We start from the raw sequence: 11,588 nt of genomic DNA on the forward strand, positions 1-11,588 counted from the left end.
TCATAAGCTTGTTAAAAAATATTTTTATTGATTGCAAAGAGGAAGGGAGAGGGAGATAGAAACATCCAGGATGAGAGAGAATCATGGATCAGCTGCATCATGCAAGTCCCCCACTGGGGATCGAGCCCACAACCCAGGCATGTGCCCTTGACCGGAATCAAACCTGGGACCTTTCAGTTTGCAGGCCGATGCTCTATTCACTGAGCCAATCTAGCTAGGGTGATTTTGCTATTATTATGTACCAACTCAATGCTGACAGTCCAATGCCACTTGCTTATATGTGAATAACCAAATACTGTGAGGCTAAGTATTAAAACATTTGGCTTAATGAGTTATAATTTGTAGAGCATTTTGAGATTTTCACAGGAAAAGAATTACTTCACCGTCCTTTAAAATTTAACACCCAAATCATTAATTTTCAAACTACAAAATAGTCTCCACAATGACACTGCAAAATAATTCCTCTCAACCTGAAAACTCAGTTTATTTCTTAGGTCTAGTCCAGTGATGGCGAACCTATGGTACGCATGTCAGAGGTGACACGCGAACTCATTTTTTTGGTTGACTTTTCTTTGTTAAATGGCATTTAAATATATAAAATAAATATCAAAAATATAAGTCTTTGTTTTACTATGGTTGCAAATATCAAAAAATTTCTATATGTGACATGGCACCAGAGTTAAGTTAGGGTTTTTCAAAATGCTGACACACCGAGCTCAAAAAGTTCGCCATCACTGGTCTAGTCTATGGAACTCAGTAAACTTGGGCATCGTCAGTAAATTTTCTTACACTAGGTCATTAAAATCATTATCAGATCTGGTAGAAAAAGGCTACATTTATGTAAAGTTGAGAAAGTAACATGTTTTTTAAATAACATGGACTTTTTTTTTTAAGACAACTATAATAATGGAGGCAATTTTTTAAAATATATTATTTTTAGAGTTTCCAGTCAAGATGAAGGAATAGGTGCAGGCCATGACCACATCAAAATTACAACTAAATTATAGAACAACCAACCTGGAGAACCATTTGGAGACTAGCTAAACAAAAATCCTATAACTAAGAATAGACATAAGTCATATTAAGACTAGTAGAAGGGGCAGAGAGACAAAATGGGCCAACCCCACACACATGTGAGGCAGTTGAGAAACCAGAGGGATATCTCAGCTGCAAAGGTGTCCCCTGAGGAGCCACAAGTGCCGAGAAGAGAAGCCCCCACAACATCTGGCCATAAAAATCAGTGGGGCTTGGCTGGCGTGGCTCAGTGGTTGAGTGTCGACCTGTGAACCAAGAGGTCGCAGTTTGATTCCCAGTCAAGATATGCAGGCTTGATCCCCAGTGGGGGTCGTACAGGAGACAGGTGATCAATGATTCTCATCATTGATGTTTCTATCTCTCTCTCCTTCTCCATTACTCTCTGAAGTCAATAAAAATATATTTTTAAAAAATCAGTGGGGATTTTGTCCCTCTGGGTGAAGACTGGAAACCCAGCTATCCTCTTAAAGAGCCTGCACACAAACTCTTGCTCACACTCACCTTGGACTTTGGTATAGGGACAATGACTCAGGGGATGCCAGATACTTGTAGGGAGAAACTGAGTTGTGTGGCTCAGGGCAAGTGCTGGAGGGATGGCCGCTATTGTCCCTGTGTTGAGCCCCCCTCCCTCATGGCCAATAGGCACCATCTTTCCTATGTTCAGCACTCTCTCCAATTCAGCCAAATCTGAATCTCCTTTAGCCAGGTGAACACCACTCAATTCATCCTGACAACTCCCCGAAACCCTGTCCCACCAAAAAGTTCCATAGGCAAGTGACAGTTAGCCTTGGTGTACCATCAGATGCTTGCTGACTGGTGTCAAGCTCAGCACTGACACCAAATCTAAATCTGCATGAACATGGTGACCACCACTCACTCCACCCTGCTGACTCCCTGAGATTCCACCACATCCAACTCGTGATGCCCAAGTCTCTTTCAGAGGCTGATTGATGAGTAGAGGATCAAATTAGTAATTTGGAAGACAAGGTAGCAGACAACACCAAATCAGAAAAGGAAAAAGTAATAATAAATGAGGGAAGCTTAAAGGACCTCTGGGATGACATCAAGCATAACAATATTCACATCATAGGGCTACCAGAAGCAGAAAAGAGAAAAACAAGAGATTTAGAACATTTTGAAAAAATTATGAATGAAAACTTCCATATGCTAGTGAAAGAAATAAATTTCCAAGTGCAGGAGGTGCAGAGACCCTAAATAAGATGATCTAAACAGGCCCATACAAAGACACATCATAATTAAAATGATGAAAAAAAATTAAAGACAAAAAGAGAATCTTAAAAGCAGCAAGAAAAAGACAGTTACCTACAAGGGAACTCCTGTAGACTGTCAGTTCATTTCACAACAGAAACTGCCAGGCCAAAAGTGATTGGCACAAAATATTCAAAATGATGAAAAGGAAGGACCTATAACAAAGACTAATGATAACCAGCAAGGTTATCATTAAAATGGAAGGTGAGATAAAGAGCTTTCCAGACAAGAAAAAGTTAAAGGAGTGGATCACCAACAAACCAGTATTACAATAAATATTAAAGAAACTTTTTTTTAAGGGGGGAGGTAAAGGAACAAATATAAAAAATAAAATGGCAATAGATACGTACCTATCCTTAATCACTTTCAATGTAAATGAATTAAATCCTGCAAACAAAAACAGGGTACCTGAATGGATAAGAAAACAAGACCCATATATATGCTGTCTACAAGAGATCCACTTCAGAAACACACAAACTAAAAGTAGAGGGATAAAAGGATATTTCATACAACAAACTTTAAAACAATGGTTATAATAAGAGAAAAAGAAGAACATTGCATAAAGATAATGCTGGATCAATCCAACAAGAGGGTACAAACCTTGGAAGACATATGCCCCCTAGATAAATAAAGCAAATATTTGTGGACATAAATGGAGAGATAGACACTAATACAGAGTAGAGAACTTTAACACCCTACTGACAGCACTGGATAATCTTCAAAACAGAACATAAATAAGAAAATAGCAGATTTAAATGATACATTAAATTGGATAGATTTAAGTGATATTTTCAGAGCATTCACACCAAAACAGCAGAACATACATTCCTTTCAAATGCACATGGAACATTTTCCAAAACCGACCACATGTTAGGACACAAAACAAGTATCAATAGATGTAAGAACACAAATCATAGGAAGCATCTTCTCTAACAAAAAATGTCTAAAACTAGAAATCAATTACAAGGCAAAAACAAACACATACATAAGGGTAAATAACATGTTAGTAAGCAATGAATGGGTTAACAATGATATAAAATATACCTTGAGACAAATGAAAATAAATACACAATAACACAAAATCTATAGGACACAGTGAAAGCTATCCTAAGAGAGAAATTCATAGCAATATATTCCTACCTCAAAAAAAAAACAAGAAACATCTCCAAAAATCAAAAAATCTAACCATAAGCCTAAAGGAACTAAAAAGGACAAACAAGGCTAGACTCGTCAAAAAACAGAGAGAGGACCTAAATACATAAAATAAAAAAATGAAAGAAGTGAAATAACAACTGGCATCACAGAAATACAAAGGATTGTTAGAAAATACGATATGCCAACAAATTGGACAACTTGGGCAAAATGGGCAAATTCCTAGAAACGTATCTTCCAAAACTCAATCAGGAAGAATCAGAAAGCCTGAATAGACAGATAACAGCTGATGAAATTGAAGCAATAATAATTTTTTAAAAAATCTCCCAGCAAACAAAAGTCATGGATAGGATGGCTTCACAGGCAAGTTTTAGCAAACATTTAAAGAACTAACACCAATCCTCTTCAAACTATTCCAGAAAATTAAAGAATAAATAAGACTTCCAATCCATTTTGATGAGGTAAGCTTGATCAACATAATTCTAAAACCAGATAAAGACAATACAAAGAAAGAAAATTACAGGCCAATACCCCTGATGAACATATATGCTAAAATCCTCAACAAAATATTAGTAAATAGGATGCAGCAATACATTAAAAAGATCATACACAATGATCTTTTTATTTATTCCAGGGATACAAGGCTGGTACAACATTTGCAAATCAATAAATGTGTTACGTCATATAAACAAAATGAAGGATTAAAATCACATGATTATTTTAATAGTTGCAAACTAGATTTTTGACCCACAGTGCAGACAATTTGGAGCACTAGCAGAGGCTGGGTGAGCTCCAGAGTGGGAGACAAACCAATTTGGGATCAGATTGGATCCAGCTTCATTCAACATTACTACCAGTTATTTGATAACAACAGAACCCAACTAGGTGCAATTTACATCGATGCATCATTCCTTACATGGGAAGGACAATTCCAGGGGAAAGCTGCCACTGTGGAGAAGTTGTCTAGCCTTCAGTTCCAGAAAATCCAAGCATCACAGTGCAGGACCATCAGCCCACGCCAGATAGCTACTCCGCAGCATGGTTGTGGGCCAGCTTGAGGCTGATGAAAACCCCATCATGGGGTTCCATCAAATGTTCTTATTGAAGAACATCAATGATGTTTGAGTTTGCATCAATGACAGGTTCAGGCTGTCCCTGCACAACTTCGGTTGACCTCCTCCCAGTCAGGCACTCATGCTGTTTCCTCCTCCCTCCTCCTCCAGATACTATTCACACTCCTTCAGATGCTCCAAATAGCATACACAAATGCGCAGGACTGAGGTGCGAGTGGGCACAGTGCACTGCTGCTACCTAGGTATTGTGCATGATGTTTGGACTCTAGACTAGTTACATCTGATAGGAGAAGTTTGTGTTGTGCCAATGCATGCCTTGGAACACTTAAGTATGCAAAAGGTTGTCTTTTTTTAAAAGAAAAATCTAATGACAAGTTGCTCTAGTAACAAGGAGAAAACAGCTACCTCACTGTCCAGATATTGACTTATGCAAATTAAAAAGACAATGAGGTAACATCTCACACCTGCCACATTGGCTACCATTAATAAATCAACAAACAAGAGCTGGCATAGATGTGGAGAAAAGACAACCCTAGTACACTGCTGGTGGGAATACAGATTGCTGCAGCCACTATGGAAAAGAGTATGAAGTTTCCTCAAAAAATTTAAAATGGAACTGCGTTTTGACCCAATGATTCCACTTCCAGGAATATATCTTAAGAATCCCGAAACACCAATCAGAAAGAATATAGCAGGAGGGGCAAGATGGCTGCAGCCTAATAATATTTTACAGCTAAAATTACTGCACACTCAGCTTGAAAAAATAAGAGAAGTATAGCTGATTGGACATATTTTGCCTAAGGAGCACTGAAGAAACAACATAGAGACTGTTAAGAGATGGAGAGTTGTAGAAAGGTGGAGCCCCCATAGAGCTAGTGCTCAGCTGAGAGGCCCGAGTGATATTGGCTGCAAAGCTCCCTCACCTTGGAAGTATGGACTCCCATCCCCATACAGGGATCCCAAACCCAGAGCAGCAGAGACAGGAAGGAGAGCCTGAATAGCATCAGGCAAAGAGATCCAGGGGAACTCTGTCTGCCTGGGAGGCAGGGTCTTCACCTTCTCAGTCAAAGAGCACAGCTATTGTTGGCAGCTCTAAAGGAAGCCATTCACCCTAGGCTCTGAGTATGGGTAAAGGCTGTGCTGCAGTGTTTGGCTCCAAACAAAAGGGGGAGTGGGGGGCTGAGGATTATAACCAGCAGTGACTTTGAGTGACCCTCTGTTTTCCTGAAAGGCTTTCTATAGAGCCCCAGAGAGTGAATAAACTGTGTGGGGTGAGGAAGGGGGAGAAGATTCTCCCACCTGGAGGTGGATTCTCCCACATCCAGTGAGGTCTCTCCTCCCACTTATGGAGCCACAAGAACTGCTCCAACATGTGGTGTTGATGGCAGGGCATATCGTGGATTTTTGACCCACACTGCAGAGAACTGGGAGCACAAGTAGAGTGGGAAATCTCAGACCCAGCTTTACTGAGACCAGATGTGGAGAGAAAACTGAGTCCTGCATGGGGCTGACTTTAAAACCTCTTCTGATTGAACTGGGCCCCTGGTGATTCCCCAAGACCCTACCCTAACCAACTTACAGGCCCACCAACCTGCCTCCAGTAGCTTTTCCATACAAAGGGCCTGTCTTAGCTCATGCTGTAGAATTTCAAAATCTCTCAAAGGTTCATGCACTCCAAATAAGCACCATCTGGCTTTGGGGTGTCCCATACTTCTTGCTAAGCAGACTCAAGCCCAGCACTAGTGGCAGCAGGCTTCAGTTCACAGATTAGCTTCCCAAAGGAACCTCCAAGCCCAGCCCAAGTGGCAACCTTCTGCAGGTCACTTTGTTGCTCATACCAAGTTGCACAAGGCAGGGTACAGGCAGCAGTTGACCTTGGCCAGGACCACGCCCCTCGTAAAAGGCCCAGAACCAATAAACATGGTGGCCAGCTTCAGAGAACACCACATACCCAACACCTCCACAAACAACACACCCAAATGGCAGACTCAGCAGGCACCAGAGTCCTGATACAGCAAAATCTTCTTCCATAGGGTCAGCCCTGGACAGTAGCTACTCCACTGTAGTCACTGCTGAGCCACACAACCAATCAGCCTGAGGGTCCACCTTTACGAATGACTTGCCAACAGCAATCAGGCTCAACTATGACAGAAGATTACACATAACCTACACAGGGACACACCTGAAGCTCCTGCCCCGGGTGACAAGAAAGATTGTGCCAATGAACCCTACAGGACACCTACTACATCAAGGCACTTTACCAAGACTAGGAGTCATAGCACCTCTATCTAATTCATAAAAACAAACACAGGAAGGCAGCCAAAATAAGGAGACAGGCACATGTCCAAAATGAAAAATAGAACAAAACTACAGAAAAAAAAATAAAACAAAATGGAGACAAGTAATCTACCTAATGCAGTTCAAAACACTGGTTAAAAGGATGCTCAATTATCTCAGACAAAAAGATGGGCAATATATAAAGGGAGATAGACAAATAAAGACAACCAGTCAGAAATAAAGAATACAATAACAGAAATGAAGAATACATCAGAGGGAATCAACAGTAGATTATATGAAGAAGATGACATAATCAGCCATTTGGAAGACAAGGTAGTAGAAAACACCTAATCAGGACAGCAAAAAAAAAAAAATCAAAATAATGATCATAGTTTAAGAAGCCTCATCAAGTGTACCAACATTCACATCATAGGGATACCAAAAAGAGAAGAGAGAGAGAGCAAGAAATTTAAAATCAATTGGAATAATGACAAATACTTCCCTAACCTGGTGAAAGAAATAGACATACAAGCACAGAAGATGAACCAAAAGAAACATACGCCAAGACCCAGCATAACTGAAACAGCAAAGGTTAAAGACAAAGAGGAAATCTTAAAAGCAGCAAGAAAAAGGCAGTTAACTACAAAGGAGCTCTCATAAGACTTCCAGCTGATTTCTCAACAGAAATATTTCAGGCCAGACATGACTGGCACAAAATATTTAAAGTGATGAAAAGCAAAGACTTACAACCAAACTTAGTCTACCACCAAGGCCACTTTCAAGGAGAAATAAAGAGTTTTCCAGACAAAAGAAAGCTAAAAGAGTTCATTGCCACTATACAAGTATTATAAGAAATGTTAAGAGAGGGAAAAAATGGCGGTGGAATAGAAGGGCGTGTCCCAAGACTTGTCCCAGAGCAGATAGAATGAGCAGCCGAAACGAATAACATCCACTCCGAATTGGCGAATGAGACTCAGCTGGTGAGACAATTTGTAGCTGGAAAGGGTAGAGGACCTCTGGAGAAAGCCTAGGGTACTGCAACTACGCAAGCAGCAGACAAGTGAGCAGCCACTCCTGTTTAAGAAGCAGCAGTACCGTGAGCAGCCCGCTCCAGGCCAAAGAGCAGCAGCCTCACGTGGCCTGCCCCTGTCCAAGGAGTAGCAGCTGTGTGAGCAGCCCACTCCCCTATCCGAGGAGCAGCAACCACATGAGCAGGCTGCACCCATCCAAGGAGCAGCAGACGCATGAGCAGCCAGCCCACAACTGAGGAGCAGCATCCCACAAAGATTGCACCCTGCACATGTACAAGGAGCACCAGCTGTACAAGCAACCTGCCCCCATACAAAGAAAAGCAGCCACACGAGCAGCCTGCCCCTGTTTGAGGAGCAGCAACTGTGTGAGCAGGCGGCCCCCATCCAAGGAGCAGCAGCTACACACAGCCTGCACCCATCTAACGAGCAGCAGCCAGGTGAGAGGCCTCCTCCTATCTAAGGAGCAGCAGCAATATGTGCAGCTAACTCCTGTCCGTGGAGCAGCAGCTGCACATGCAGCCTGTGCCCTGTCTGAGGAGTAGCAGATATGCGAGCAGCCTGCCCCCATCCAAGGAGCAGCAGCTGCAAGAGCAGCCCTCCCACATATGGGAAGCAGCATCCCTGCGAGCAACCTGCCCCCGTCCAAGGAGCAGCAGCCTCACAAGAAGCCCACCCCATCAGAGAAGCAACGGTCGCATGCAGTCAGCCCCATCCATGGAGCAGCAGCCACGTGAGCAGCACACACCCATCTGAGGAGCAGCAGCCACGTGCATCCCGCCCCCAACTGAGGAGCAGCAGCTTCATGATCAGCCCACCCCCGTCTAAGGAGCAGCAGGTGTCCAAGTAGCCTCCCCACACCAGCCAGAGGAGCCACCACTGCTGCAAACAGCACCCACCAGAGGAGCCGCTGCCAAATGAGGAACAGCCACTGCCAAATGAGGAGCAGCTGCTGCCAAAAGAGGAGCAGCCGCTGCCAAAAGAGGAGCAGCCGCTGCCAAATGAGGAGCAGCCACTGCCGTGGCCACACAAGGAGCAGCAGCAGCCCGAGGAGCCACTGCCACCCAAGGAGTAGCCCGCACACAACTCAACATCTAGATCCATCAGTAAGGTCAAAATGGGTACACAAAGAAACCCCCAAATGAAAGAAAAGGAGGGATCGCCAGAAAAGCAGCTAAGTGAAACAGAGGCATGCAATATGTCAAAAAAGAATTCAGAATAGGAGTCATGCAGTTCATAAAACAGGTGGATGAAAAAATCAAATCCTTATGTAAGAGTCAAGAAGAAATAAAGAGTGATATAGCTGCAATAAAAAACACCATGGAAACTTTCAACAGTAGACTAGAAGAAGTGGAGGACCGAATTAGCGAATTAGAAGACAGGGAAGCAAAACACACCCAAACTGAACTGCAATTGGAGAAAAAATTAAAAGACAGGCAGAGAGTCTAAGGGAGTTATGGGACAATATGAAACGAAGCCACATACGAATAATAGGGGTTCCAGAACAACAGGAAGAGGAACAAGGGTTAGAAAACCTATTTGAAGAAATAAAGTCAGAAAACTTCCCTAAGGTGGGGGGAAAAAAGTCACACAGCATAGAGAGGCCCAAACAAGATGAACCAAAAAAGACCCACACCAAGACACATCATAATTAAAATGACAAATGTTCAAGACAAAGAGAAAATCTTAAAGGCTGCAAGAGAGAGACAGAAAGTTACAAGCCAGCAATGCAATAAATGCTAAAGGGAATGCTGTAAAAAGAAGAAATAAAAAGGTAAGAAAGAACACAGGCACAAAAATAAAAATGACTACAAACAAGTACCTTTCAATAATAACTTTAAACGTAAATGAACTAAATGCTCCAATCAAAAAACGTCGAGTGGCTGAATGGATAAAAAAACATGACCCATATATATGATGTCTACAAGAGACACCTCAGAACATGGGACTCACACAGACTGAAAGTGAAGGGATGAAAAAGTATCTTTTAGGCAAATGGAAATGAAAAAAGTTGGGATAGCAATACTTATATCCGACAAAATAGACCTCAAAGTGAAGGCCATAACAAGAGATACGGAAGGCCACTTCATAATACTAAAGGTATGGCTACAACAAGAGCATGTAACCCTGATAACCATATATGGACCCAATGCAGGAACACCCAAATACATAAAGAAAAAAAAAAACTCCTGGAAGATATCAAGGGAGAGATTGACAACAATACAAACATGAAAGGGGACTTTAATACTGCACTGACATTGCTGGATAAATCCTCTAGACCAGCCGTGGGCAAACTATGGCCCACGGGCAGGATCCGGCATATCTGAAATGAATAAAACTAACAAAAAAAAAGGACCGTACCCTTTTATGTAATGATGTTTACTTTGAATTTATATTAGTTCACACAAACACTCCATCCATGCTTTTGTTCTGGCCCTCTGGTCCAGTTTAAGAACCCATCGTCACAGGTTGAGAACTGCTGCTCTAGAAAAAAGATCAGCAAAGTAACAGCAATCCTAAATGACTCACTACATCAGACGGACTTAATTGACATCTTCGGAACATTTCACCCCAAAGCCATGGAATATACGTTCTTCTCAAGTGTACATGGGATATTGTCAAAATTAGACCACATATTGGGTCACAAGCAAAGTCTCACCAAATTCAAGAAGACTGAAATCATATCAAGCATCTTCTAAGACCACAATTGCGTATTGTTAGAAATAAACTACAATAAAAACAATCCAAAAAATTCAAACAATTAGAAGCTGAATAGCATGCTCTTAAATAATGATTGGGTTACCAATGAGATCAAAGAAGAAATTAAAAACATCCTGGAAACTAATGACAATGAAAACAAAACAATCCAAAATCTATGGAATACAATGAAACCATTCCTGAGAGGGAGCTTTATAGCTCTACAGGCCTACCTCAAAAAAACAAGAAAAAAATGGTAGTAAATCACCTAATTCTACAACTTAGAGAATTAGAAAGAGAGCAACAAGAAAAGTCCAGAGTGAGCAGAAGGAAGGATAGATTAAAGACCAGAGCAGAAATGAATGACATAGAGACCAAAAAAAAACCCAATACAAACGAAGAGCTGGTTCTTTGAAAGAATAAACATGACTGATGAACCTCTAGCCAGGCTCACCAAGAAGCAAATTAGAGGTCTCAAATAAACAAAATCAGAAATTAAAGAGGTGAAATAACAACAGACCCCACAGAAATACAAAGGATTGTTAAAAAATACTATGAACAACTCTATTCCAACAAACTAGACAACTGGGAGGAAATGTACATACTCCTAGAAAAATACAACCTTCCAAAACTCAATCTGGAAGAATTTAAAAATCTCAATAGGTTGATATCTATGGAAGAAATTGAAGCAGTCATCAAAAAGTTTCCATAGCCCTAACTGGTTTGGCTCAGTAGATAGAGCTTTGGCCTACAGAGTGAAGGGTCCCGGGTTCGATTAAGGTCAAGGGCATGTACCTTGGTTGTGGGCACATCCTCAGTAGGTGGCAGGAGGCAGCTTCAATGTTTCTCTCTTATTGATGTTTCTAACTCTCTATACCTCTACCTTTCTCTCTGTAAAAAAATCAATAAATTTAAAAAAAAAAAAAAAGCTTCCACAAACAAAATCCTGGGGCCATATGGCTTCTCAGGGGAGTTTTACCAAACATTCAAGGAAAAACTAAAACCTATCCTCCTCAGACTACTCCCAAAAATTCAAGAGAAAGAAACACTTCCAAGC

At 41.4% G+C, this 11,588-nt stretch overlaps 1 protein-coding gene and 1 pseudogene across 2 annotated transcripts in view; one reads left to right on the forward strand and one right to left on the reverse strand.

Annotated features, from left to right (window-relative positions):
- Positions 1-11,588, reverse strand: part of TSPAN3 (tetraspanin 3) — a 91,566-nt gene that overhangs the window by 51,460 nt on the left and 28,518 nt on the right. The window lies entirely within an intron of this gene.
- LOC102752715 lies at positions 2,475-4,870 on the forward strand (annotated as a pseudogene).

Source organism: Myotis davidii, unplaced genomic scaffold (genome assembly GCF_000327345.1).
Source record: "Myotis davidii unplaced genomic scaffold, ASM32734v1 scaffold1052, whole genome shotgun sequence".
NCBI classification, from domain to species: domain Eukaryota; kingdom Metazoa; phylum Chordata; class Mammalia; order Chiroptera; family Vespertilionidae; genus Myotis; species Myotis davidii.